General features: G+C 51.7%; 1 protein-coding gene across 15 annotated transcripts in view; it reads right to left on the reverse strand.

Annotated features, from left to right (window-relative positions):
- Positions 1-9879, reverse strand: part of MROH1 (maestro heat like repeat family member 1) — a 62617-nt gene extending 52738 nt beyond the window's left edge. For 8 of the 15 annotated variants that reach the window (XM_027063626.2, XM_027063625.2, XM_027063624.2 and 5 more), the window contains exon 1: positions 9587-9859. The gene's annotated coding sequence lies outside the window, so the exon portion shown is untranslated. Of the gene's footprint in view, positions 1-382; positions 485-9143; positions 9535-9586 lie in introns of those variants that run through there. The other 7 variants (XM_053208369.1, XM_053208378.1, XM_053208372.1 and 4 more) reach the window with 6 other exon arrangements.
- Between the last annotated feature and the right edge of the window lie 1817 nt (positions 9880-11696).

Below are 11696 nucleotides of genomic sequence, written 5' to 3' on the forward strand. Positions count from 1 at the left end.
TGACCTGGCCCTAACCAAGCAAGAGGACACTCATCTGGCTACGAACACAGGAAGGAAGGAAGTGAGAAATCCCGGGGCGAGTGGTGGCAGAATTATAAGTGACAACACCACACATGCCCAGGAAGGCAGACCGGCCCAAGCACACACACGTGCCCCACCAAAACCTCAATGAGATGACCAGAGAAGATGCAAGTACTTTTTTTCAATTTTTAAAAAGATTTTACTTTTAAGTCATCTCTACATCCAACATGGGGCTCAAGCTCACAGCCCCGAGATCAAGAGTCCCGTGCTCCACGACTGAGCCAGCCAGGTACCCCGAAGATGCAAGTTTTAAAAGAATAAACCCACAAGAACACTAGAAAACAAGATAAAATTAGCAAACCAGAAATCTCCAGGAATCCCAGGCGGAGAGAAAGCAGAAGAAGACACTGGTTCAAAGACGCTGGCATCAGCAAGGTGTTTCCCCTTTCTTCCTGGAAAGCATCTAAAAGTAACAAGGAAAACAAGAAATAGAAACACACATTTCACTTGTGGCAGAGCAAGAAGGTGGCCAAAAAACCCAAACCCACAAAGGATGAAGGGCTGAAAGGTCGCAGCCATCAGGCAGGGTATGAAGTATGCTGGCAGCAGGTTCCAGAAAGAATCCGAAGATCTTCTCAAAGGCAGTGGCGACACATGCTCAGACAGAACCCAAATCCCGATGCCTAGACCTGGTCTGCATCTACGAGACAAGCGGCTGTCCCCAGAGGGGACACGGCTGCCTGTCTCCACTACCCAGGAAGAAACAGGGTTAAACCAACTCAAATTCCAAGTTCGAAACGCTCTTCCTACAAGTGCAAAAGGCCACATGCACCCACCTCAAACAGAAGCAAAGAGTAAGTAATAAGTGTAAGAGGCTTCAGCTCCCAGCCCAGACGGGAGTAACGGACCAACTGCCCTCCTGACCCAAACCACTAGAAAGCTGGACAAAACACATGGACCTGCAGTTCTCAGGGTGACAGACGTCAGGAAATGAAGGACGGGAGCCCTGTAGCCACTCCAGCTCACGGCCCGGAGGGTGCATCCAGGCTGAGGAGGAATCACCAGGACCCGGCAATACCCCCGGCTTGAGACAACTGGGAGCATCTTGGGAGACCTAGGTCCTGCCAGTCTATAGACGCTAGCACCACAGAGAACTCCAGAGATCTGCAGAGGGTCCTGGCGGACTTACTGGTCAGTGCTGGGCAGCAGAGTAATGTCCCCAAAGATGCCTATGTCCTCACCCCCAGAACCTGTGAATATGTTACATGTCAAAAGGGACTCGGCAGATGGGATTAAGGGTACAGACCCTGAGGTGGGGGGACTCCCCTGGCTTATGCGGGTGAGACTAGCGAAAGGGTGTATGTAAATCCTTAAACTGCAGAGAACCCCTCCCAGCGGGGCAAAGAGAGGAGATGGAAGGAGGAGGAGGAGAAATTTGAAGCGTGAGAAGGGTTCAACCCCCCCTGGCTTGCTTTAAAGACAGAGGAAGGAGGCTCTGGACCACATAATTTGGGTGGCCTCTAAAAGCCGGACGTGTCCCTTAGTTTACAGCCAGCAAGGAAACGGGGACTTCGGTCCTACAGCCACAACGAACCAAATTGTGCCAACAACGTGAAAGAGCAGGAGAGATTCTCCCCAGAGACCCCAGCAAGGAGTACGGCCCTACTGCCTCCAGCCTAAAGTTCTCAGGGACTCTAGAATAATACATATACATCATTTAAGGCACTAAGTCCGTGGTAACTTATCATAGCAGCAACAGAAAACTGATTCAAGCACCATATCTGAGAAAAAACTACCAAAGCCAGGGAAAGAACTACCCAAAAAACCCAGCAGAAACATCACCAGAACTCACAACAGACCAGGAACGGGGCTGTTCCCAGCAGCCCAAGGGGAAAACGTCAAAAGTCAGAGTATTGGGAAGAGCACTCAAAAGGGTTTTGCCTTGGTAAAAAAATAAAATTAGCCATAGGCTAGACGCTGTCTGCTCTCACCTAACAAAGCTAAAAGTAAGACCTGAAGGGGCGCCTGGGTGGCTCAGTCAGTTAAGGGTTTGACTTCAGCTCAGGTCGGGATCTCATGGTTTGTGAGTTCAAGCCCCATATCGGGTTCTCTGCTGTCAGCTCGCAGCCCACTTCAGATCCTCTGTCTCCCTCTCTCTGCGCTCCCCCCCCCCACTTTCTCTTTTCTCTCTATATATCTCTCTCAAAAATAAATAAACATTTAAAAACAAATAAAGTGGGGCACCTGGATGGCTCAGTCGGTTTAGCGGCCGACTTTGGCTCAGGTCATGATCTCATGGTTCGTGGGTTCGAGCCCCGTGTTGGGCCCTGTGAGGACAGCTCAGAGCCTGGAGCCTGCTTCGGATTCTGGGTCTCCCTCTCTGCTCCTCCCCCCCTCACACTCTGTCCATCTCTCTCTCAAAAATAAATAAAGCTTAAAACAAATTTTTTTAAATAAATAAACACAAAAAAAGACCTGAAAAGATCAAATTGTTCCCAAGTAACTTAGCTACATCCCAGCAAAGTTCAAGAATAATAGCAACACAAAAATACCTAGCACCAGCAAGGTAAAATAACATGTCTGACATCCAGCAAAAAATTACTCGGCATGCAAAGAAGCAAAGAAACAAAAACAAAAACAAAAAACATAAAACAAAACAAAAACAACCCACAATGAGAATGAATCAGTCAATATAACTGATCCAGAAACGATGCAGAAGAATTCATAGACAAAGACAGCTAGACAGTTATAACTGTATTTCACAAGAAACCACAGGAAAGACCACACATGTTAGCATAAAGAGGTTAAAAGGGTGGGTAAAGAAAAACGAGGCCGACACCAGTCGCAAGAAAGCTGGAGTAACTATATGAATAGACAGAGTAGGTTTCAGAGGCATAACAACCCTAAACGTTTATGTGCCTAATAGCAGAACTTCAAAAATCACAAAGCCAAAACGAATAGAAATGCAAAATGAAATAGAAAAATAGAAATTATAGTAGAGATTTCTCTATAACTGACAAAACAATTGTACAGATAATCAGTAAGGGTACAGAAGACCTGAACAATACTGTCAACCGACTTGACCTAAGTAGTATTTATAGAACCATCCATTCATCACAAGTAGTATATTCCTTCCAAAAGCACATGGAATGCTAACCAAGACTGACTACATTCTGGGCATTAAAACAAATCTCGGCAAATTTAAAAAGTCAAAAATCTTCCCGTAGAGGGGCACCTGGGTGGCTCAGTCAGTTAAGCATCCAATTTCAGCTCAGGTCGTGATCTCGCGGTTCATGAGTTTGAGTCCCGCATCAGGCTCTGCACTGGTGGTGCGGAGCCTGCTTGAGATTCTCTCTCTCCCTCTCTCTGTCCCTTCCCCGTTTGCTCCCTCCGTCTCAAAATAAATAAACTTAAAAAAATAAAAAAATAAATCCTCCCAAAGAGAAAGTTCTAGATGAAAGGCCTAAATGACTTCCCTGGGGGAATTCTACCAAACATTTAAGGAAGAAGTAATACCAACTCTACACAAATTCTTCCAAGAAAATTGAAAACAAGGGAATACTTCCCAACTGATTCTATGAGGCCAGCATTACTCTGATAACAAAAGCAGGCAAAGGTATTACAAACAATGAAAATCATAGGCCAATATCCCTCACAGGCACAAATGTAAAAATTCTTAACGATATTTTATCAAATCATCCAATAACATATAAGAAGAATAGTACATCAGGGGCGCCTGGGGGACTCCGTTGGTTAAGCATCCAACTCTCGGTTTCAGCTCAGGGCATCATCTCGTGGTTCATCAGTTCAAGCCCCATGTCAGGCTCTGTGCTGACAGCAGAGACAAAACAGATGAACATAAGGGAAGGGAATAAAAATAATATAAAAACAGGGAAGGGGACAAAGCATAAGAGACTCATAAATCTGGAGAACAGAGGGTTACTGGAGGGGTTGTGGGAGGGGGATGGGCTAAATGGGGGAGGGGCATTAAGGAATCTACTCCTGAAATCATGCTGCACTATATGCTAACTAACTTAGAGGTAAGCTAAAAAATATATATGTATATAATATTTTCACTATGAATAAATTATATACAACATTAAAAAAAGAAAAATTGGGGCTCCTGGGTGGCTCAGTCTGTTGAGTATCTGACTCTTGATTTCGACTCAGGTCATGATCCCAGGGTCATGGGATCGGGCCCTGCATTGGGCTCCACACTGAACGTGCGGCCTGCTTAAGATTCTCTCTCTCCCCTTCAGCCCCTCTCTCCCGCTCATGCGCTAAAATAAAATTTTTAAAAAGTTAAAGAAAACTTAAATAAATGGAGAGATATACTGTGCTAAGATATCAGTTGTTCCTAAATGGATCTACAGATGCATCCCAGTCAAAATCCTAGCAGGCTTTTTGTAGAAATGGACGAACTAATTCTAAAATTCACCTGAAAGTGTGAAGACTTAGAATTGCCAGAACGCTTCTGGAAAAAAAAGATTGGGGGACGTACCCTACCTGACATCAAGACTTATATGGCCAATTGATTTTTAACAAAGGTACAAAGTCTATTCAGGGGAGAAGGGATAGTCTCGTCAACAAATAGTGCTGCACAGCTGGGCATCTGCATCCAATAAAACAAACTTCAGTCTAAACTTCACACCACGTATAAAAACTCAAAATGATTTACAGACCTAAATGTAAAAGTTAAAACTGTAAAACTTCTGAGGGAGGAAAAAAAAAAAAAGAAGAAAATCTCCACGACTGACACCAAAGGCAAAATCTACACCAAAAAAAAAAAAAAAAAGACTTGATAAACTTAAATTCATCAAAAAACTTCTTCTCTTCGAATACACTGTTAAGGGAATGAAATTAATGGCACCAAGTCACACCCCTCGGTGACAGACACAGTGTAATAAACGTCAGCACCCCCCACTGCCCTCCTTCCGCCCTTCACTCAGGCGGTAGACGCCCTACTGCCCCACTGAGGTCCTGTACCCCGCCTGTCTCATGGACCATCCTGCCTGGGCCACCCCCCCACACGCCTCCTCCGTGCCCAGAGTGCTGACCTTTACAAACGCTGACCCTAGCAGGCCTCACCGCGACTTACCAGTCCTCCTGCTGCCCACAGAACCTAACGCCTTCACCATGGGCTGTCGTGACCCAGACCCAGGCCCAAACCCCTCTCTGCTTCTTTCTCCGTCCTTTACGTTCTAGGTGTCCTGGCCACCTGCAAACCCCTGGCCACGGTCTGGACTCTCAGCACCTCTGCAAGGATGTCCTGCCTGGCCTCTACCACGGGACTCCTGCTCACCCAACCTTCCAGCAAGTGATGGAATGTTCCCACAACCCTTTGTTCACACGATGAATATAAGATCAGTTGTATGTTCCAGTTTCCCTGTCTTCTCCACTGCACTGCAAGGGAAAAAGTTTTGGTTTTTACCCTTAGTGTGCACAGAATTTTTTTAAATACTGCTCATTGAAGGAATAAAATCAAAATCCTTCCATATGATTCAATATTGTAAAACTGTCAACTTTCTGAATGTGTAAATATATGATTCAGGATACTGGAGGGTACTTGATGCAATGGTTCCAAAATTCATAGAGAAGAATTAACACGGGGGCGCCTAGGTGGCTCAGTCGGTCGAAGAGCTGACTCGGTTTCAGCTCAGGTCATGATCTCACAGTTTGTGAGTTCAAGCTCCACATCAGGCTCTGTACTGTCAGTGCAGAGCCTGCTTGGGATTCTTTCTCTCCTTCTCTCTCTGCCCCTCCCCACTCACATGCTCGTTGGCTCTCTCTAATATAAATAAATAAACTTAAAAAAAGAATGAACATACACGAATAGCCAATTAAACTTTTTAAAGTATATGAAGAGGAGGATTTATATTAAAGTGTATTAAATCAACAGAACTATATAGAAAGTCCAGAAATGAACACCAATAAGGAGGTAAACATATTATACAAGAAAGGGTTTTACATCCTACAGACAGATTAGTCAACAATAAATAGCATTGAAATAGCTAGTTAAACACTCAGGGAAAACGTTAGCCTCCCCACATCCTTCTTTATTCCAACACGAATTCTAGATGCACATAAGAGTTAAATGGAAAAATGAAATGTAAAAGTCCTGGCAGAAAATACAGGCAGGGGCACCTGGCTGGCTCAGCCCATGGAGTATGTGGCTCTTGACCTTGGGGGCATGAGTTTGAGCGCCACACTGAATACAGAGGTTGCTTAAATAAATACAGTTTAAAAAACAAAGAAAATATAGGTAAATATTTTATCATCTTGAAGTAGAAAAGGACGTTCTAAGCCCCACACAAAAACACAGACACCTTAATGAACACTGCTCAGTTTGACAATATAAAAGTTTAAAGTTTCTGAAGGTCAAAAACATACATAAGACTTGAAAACCACATACGTACACTTATACCTAAGCATACAAGCCTCCGTGCGCACACAACTCATCCAACCACCAGAGCAGAAGGTAAACAAAAGAGAAAGAAGGACAACTCACTCACAACAGGTGTAACAAGAGGAAAATGTGTCCCACATTAACATGCAAAGGAGCTCACCTACATCAGGATGACAAGCAGGAAAATGGACAAAGAGGGTACACAATTCCAGAAGAGACAGCCGGCAGAGGGGCAAGCCCTGGCCTCCCCCGCACTGGCAGGCAGCTTAGTTCAGGACTCGGGCACGGGCTCCATTTGTGTCACAAGGGAAAGGCTTGCAGGGAGGCCTGCTGCTCCACCAGCATCGGACGTCATCGGTGCCGTAGTCACTGCACAGCGGGGACAGGCAGCAGAGCCTGTGGGACATCTGCTGAGAGCCCTAAGGGTCACACCGTGCGATCGCGTCACCCATCTTCTGACACCCACCTTCTATCTACAGAAACCCTCACACAAGTGCACAGAGATGTTAGAAGAAAGACAAATACCAATCGGAGATCTGGTCAGATTTGTATAAAAAAACAAAAACAACCAATGAGAGAAAGTGGTGGGTAGGTACATTCGTATGAACCACAGTGCAAGGAGCGGAGCTTGACCATCAAACAGAAAAGGAAAGTGTGCTCAGCTGAGCAAGACCAGTTTTGTAGGGTCCCGTCCGCTGCCCCTGCCCCAGGCTGGGTGGCCCGTGTGCTGACACTGGACCCACAGGGACAGCAGCACAGACGCTGCTCTCTATGAAGACAAACCAACGGCGAGCAGACTGCTGATGGCAAACCAAGACGAAGGCTCTGCAGGGGAAGAGGGTGCAGAGACAAGGAAGGGTCTGGAAGGCACCCTGCATCTCACGGGCAGCATGTGCCGAGCACTGACCGCCCGGGCGGTACCTTAGAGGCACCATCTCTTTTAACGCACACAGAGAGAGACACATCGCTAGGTAACAGCAGGGCGGGACCCAGCCGGGACCCAGCCAGGACCCACGCCCTGAAGCGCCCGCAGAGGTCACGAGGGCAGGGTTCACAGGGTCTTCCCTGTCTGCATCCTACACCCTGTAGCGAAGCGGAGAAGCGGCTTCCTCCTCATTCACCTCAACTAGACAGTCACTGAACCGCATTTAGTAAGCCGACCAGGTGCCGTCCAAGCCCAGAGTCCAAGCCCCTGGCTTGAAGGGCACCCAGGTGTATTATGGTTGCCACATGGCACGTGGAGGGCACAGAGATGCTGGGCCAACTGCAGCGAAGTGTCAGAAGGGGGCATGGGAGGCGAGGAGGCCATGGGCACCACTGCCCAGAGGCAGCCATGGGTCCACCTGACAGGCGTGTGGGAGACTGGGAAGTCAGGACACCCTGTGGGGTCACAGGAATGCCCCCCACCCCCGCAGCAGGCCCCGGGACTTCCCCTCTAGCACAGGAGCCAGAGGAAGAATAGACTTCCAGAGTTACCAACAAGGACCTGGGCTGATGACCTGGGAGAGGCAGTCCACGGCTCATTGCTCACAGTCACTTGATTACGCTATTTCTCAACGTTAGTCATGCCAAGCTGTGTCACTGGGTTCACATGCAAACCCCCAAAGCCAGGTAGTCCTCCAGCTCGGCAAAGAAACCACAGTTCTTGTAACTCCGGCAGCCGGTATCCCCTAAGCACCGGCCAGGAGCCACAGGGGCTTTCCTGGAGCCCCCACCCCAAAGAGATCAAATAACTTGGCTCATGGGACTCACGAGATCTGCGGCTGCAGACCAGCCTCAACCCGACTGCTTACCTGGGCCTCAGGGGACCCTAGGCCTGAAAACTAAGCGCAAACACCTGCTTCCAAGCACACGGGACTAGCGATGAATGCAGATGCCACCTCTGATCCAACCATGTTTGCAGGCAGCTAACAGCCCCGGGGGGCGGGGGGGGATGAGAAACTGAGGTGCAGGTCTGAACAAGCCGGCAGCCTGCATATTGGTTTCAAGGTAACCAAGTGAGCTCAACTCCGGTCACTCCTCTGTGATACCATGGAGAGACGGGAAACCCCGGCCCGCTTGAACCACGACGGCCTGAGGCCTGGAAAGGAGGACGCTGCGGACAGCAGCATGCTCAGGCCCCTGGGCTGCCAGGACTACAGGCGTGAGATGGAACCACATCACAGTCAAGCCGCTGCTGAAGTTTCGCCTGACTGGCGCTTCCCACAGGGGTCTCCTGGGGCCCAGTGCCCGCCGGGCATCCCCATCTGGACCAGGCGCCACCACTCAACCCCGACAGCTCTAGCACTCAACTCACCACCTTTACCCCTGACCTGTCCATGGCCCGCAACCCACCTGCCATGTCTTCCTGTCACCAGGCGCTCAGATATCTGGGCCAGGAACCAGCACCACCCCTTCCTGTTTCTCCACCTCGGCCCAGCACTCTATGGTCCGCTCACTGACCCTCTTCTTCTCACCCCTACCGCCATCCCTTTCCAAGGTGGTCACTGCCTCCAAAACTGTTGCCCCAAAGCCAGCCTCCACCGCAGCCCCACCTGCCCCTCCCCAACCGCCACACAGCCACGCCTCTGTGCCCCCCCCCCCACCCCTCGGTACTCAGCTCGCTTGAGCGGGTAAGCCCCGCCCCCACCTCGGCTAGGCTGGCGAAGGGGAGAGTGTGCAAGTGTGTTCAGTCCAGCCCTGCTCGCTCCGACAGAGCCCTCTCCTGGGGGCCTACCGCTATACTGCAGGAAGGTCGGAGCCCAGCATCCGGGCCTGGGGGCCAGCCCCGGCCGCGCACCACCCAGCTCTCCCCTGGACTTGAGAGCTGGGTTTCCTGCGGCCCTTCCAGCTTTGCGACCTACACTCTGTGACCAATAATCCTCGTGACTTTGGACAAATTACTTCCCCGCTCCGACCGCCTCCCTGAATGTCGGAGAAATCGGGAATGCAATGCCCCCTGAGCTTTGGGGCTCTCAGAGTTCAGGCTTGGCTTGCTCCATTGGACACCCCGGTGTCCTCGCGGCGGGGAGCAGGGGAGCGGACCTCACACCTCCCAGGGAGGGCACGGGCACCGGACTCGGCATCCCGAGTCTGCGTGAGGAAGGTGAGGGGCCAGGCAGCCGGGCCTCTTCCGGCTTGTGACGCGGCAAATCCGGCTCCTCCGGGGACTGGACGCACCTGAGCACAGGGAAGGGGGCGGGCTCGGCCCCGCGACGCCCGGGACCCTCCTCGCGCTCGTCCGCTGACCTTGGAGAGGCGCCTCCCGACTTGGATTCCCGCGCGGCCCGGCCGAGGGGGTGGCCCCCAGACTCTCGGGCCCAGGCTTCCCCGAGGGGCGCCTCTGCGAGCGAGCGCCGCCGGTCCCCGGCTCCCGGTCGCCGTTTACCTGAGAAGCTGCGGCCGCGGCGGCCCGGGCGCCGCCCTCCCGCCAAGCCCCGGACCGGAGTGGGCGGGGCCGCACGCCGAGCCCGCCCCCGCCGCCCTCCGCCAACCGCGGCCCGGCGCGCGGCAGTCCGGCCCCGCCCCCACACGATCTCTGCGCTCATTGGCCGGAGTCGCGTCCCTCTCCCCCTCTCTCCACCCCGCCCACCAGGCCCCAGAGAGCAGGAGTGCGCAAACTCCGCCTCGTGCTCCGCCCCGCCCCCGGTCGCCCAAAGCCCGCAGCTGCTGACAGTTGGGCCCGAGCGCGGCCGAGCTGGCCGCTAGGGGTGCGGCCGGTCACTGCGCAGGCGCGGGGCGTGCACTTCCCTCTTCCTCCGCCCGGGACCTGGCCTCCTCCCCCAGTCTGTTCCTGTCCTCCTTGGGCACTGACACCTCAAAGATGTCTGCACGCGGCTCCACGTACCGGGGAACGCACCGGGGGCCGCACCGGGGACTCGGGCTCGGCGCGTCACGGTGCTCAAAGCCAGTCCCCTCGCAAACGTACACCTGTCCAGGCTCACACGCCAGGTGGACCCAACCTGGACACACACGAGCAGTATCGTGCCCTATTTTCTCTCACACAGGAATGCACCCACTGAACACGCAACAAATATCCAGAGACCCCGGGGCCGCCGACTCCTCCGCGAACAGATAGATGCACGTTTAGTCGGCCAACGAGATGAGCAGGTCTCTGCATTGGGGACCCGGGGCTCTGGAGAGAAGAGCAGACAGGTGATAAGCAAACAAGACACACCAAGCACTGTGAGGCGGCGCAGCTGGCAGGTGGAAGGAGGTGTGTTCGGACTCAGAAGGGAAGAAGCTGGGAGAGAGCTGCACCCCAGGCAGGGACACTGGCACCTGCACACCCTCAAAGGCTGAAATCATGTAGACATGTCTAACCAAAAAAAAAAAAAAAAAGAGTGGCGTTCCAGAAGCTCAGAAAGTGAGAAGAACGACTTGAGAAGGAAGTGGCCAACAGCACAACATCCAGGGCCCAACAAATGTCTTCATCTTGCAGCAGGTTGTGTCTGCAGAGAGCTGTGGGTGATGGTGTGGGGTGCAAAGTAGGGGCCCTGCTGCACACACTGGGGCAGGGTGGCTGCTGAACAGTGCAGGGAGGGACATTCTTTGTCCAAAGAGAGAAGGCATTCAGTTTGCTCTGTTGCAGGGATGGAACCCAAAAGACAGGGACAGAATCCAGAAGGCTGATGGTGAGGTGAGGTGCTCTGCAGAGGGGGGCTGGCTCCTCAGGAAGAGCACTAACCACTCCAGCCCGTCACTGGGTGAAAGGGGGAGGGGCTGACCACAGCATCTAGAAATTGCTAGGGCAGTGCAGGAGGCAGGCCTTTTGGAAGCTCACATCTGGAGGACTCGCTTTCCTTACCAAGCCCTGCCTCAGAACCCCATGGCCAGTGCCCAGCATGGCCCTCTGGCTCTGCCCCACTCCCCAGCCTCAGCCAGACTTCACGCCCCAAGGGCACAGGCTGTCCCAGCACACATCACAGCTGTCATTTGACTTTATTACGTTACATACATATATTTAAAAAAAATTTTTAATGTTTATTTTTGAGAGAGAGAGAGAGACAGAGCACTAGTGGGGGAGGGACAGAGAGAGAAGAGGGAGACACAGAATCCAAAGCAGGGTCCAGGCTCTGAGCTGTCAGCACATAGACCGACACAGGCCTCGAACTCAGTAACTGTGAGATCATGACCTGAGCTGAAGTCGGACGCTTAACTGACTGAGCCACCCAGGCGCCCCACGTTACATATATTTTTAATGTTTATTTTTGAGAAAGACAGAGTGCGAGCAGGGAATGGGCAGAGAGAGAGGGAGAAGCAGAATCCGAAGCAGGCTCCGGGCTCCGAG

Source organism: Acinonyx jubatus, chromosome F2 (genome assembly GCF_027475565.1).
Source record: "Acinonyx jubatus isolate Ajub_Pintada_27869175 chromosome F2, VMU_Ajub_asm_v1.0, whole genome shotgun sequence".
In the NCBI taxonomy this organism is placed as follows: Eukaryota; Metazoa; Chordata; class Mammalia; order Carnivora; family Felidae; genus Acinonyx; species Acinonyx jubatus.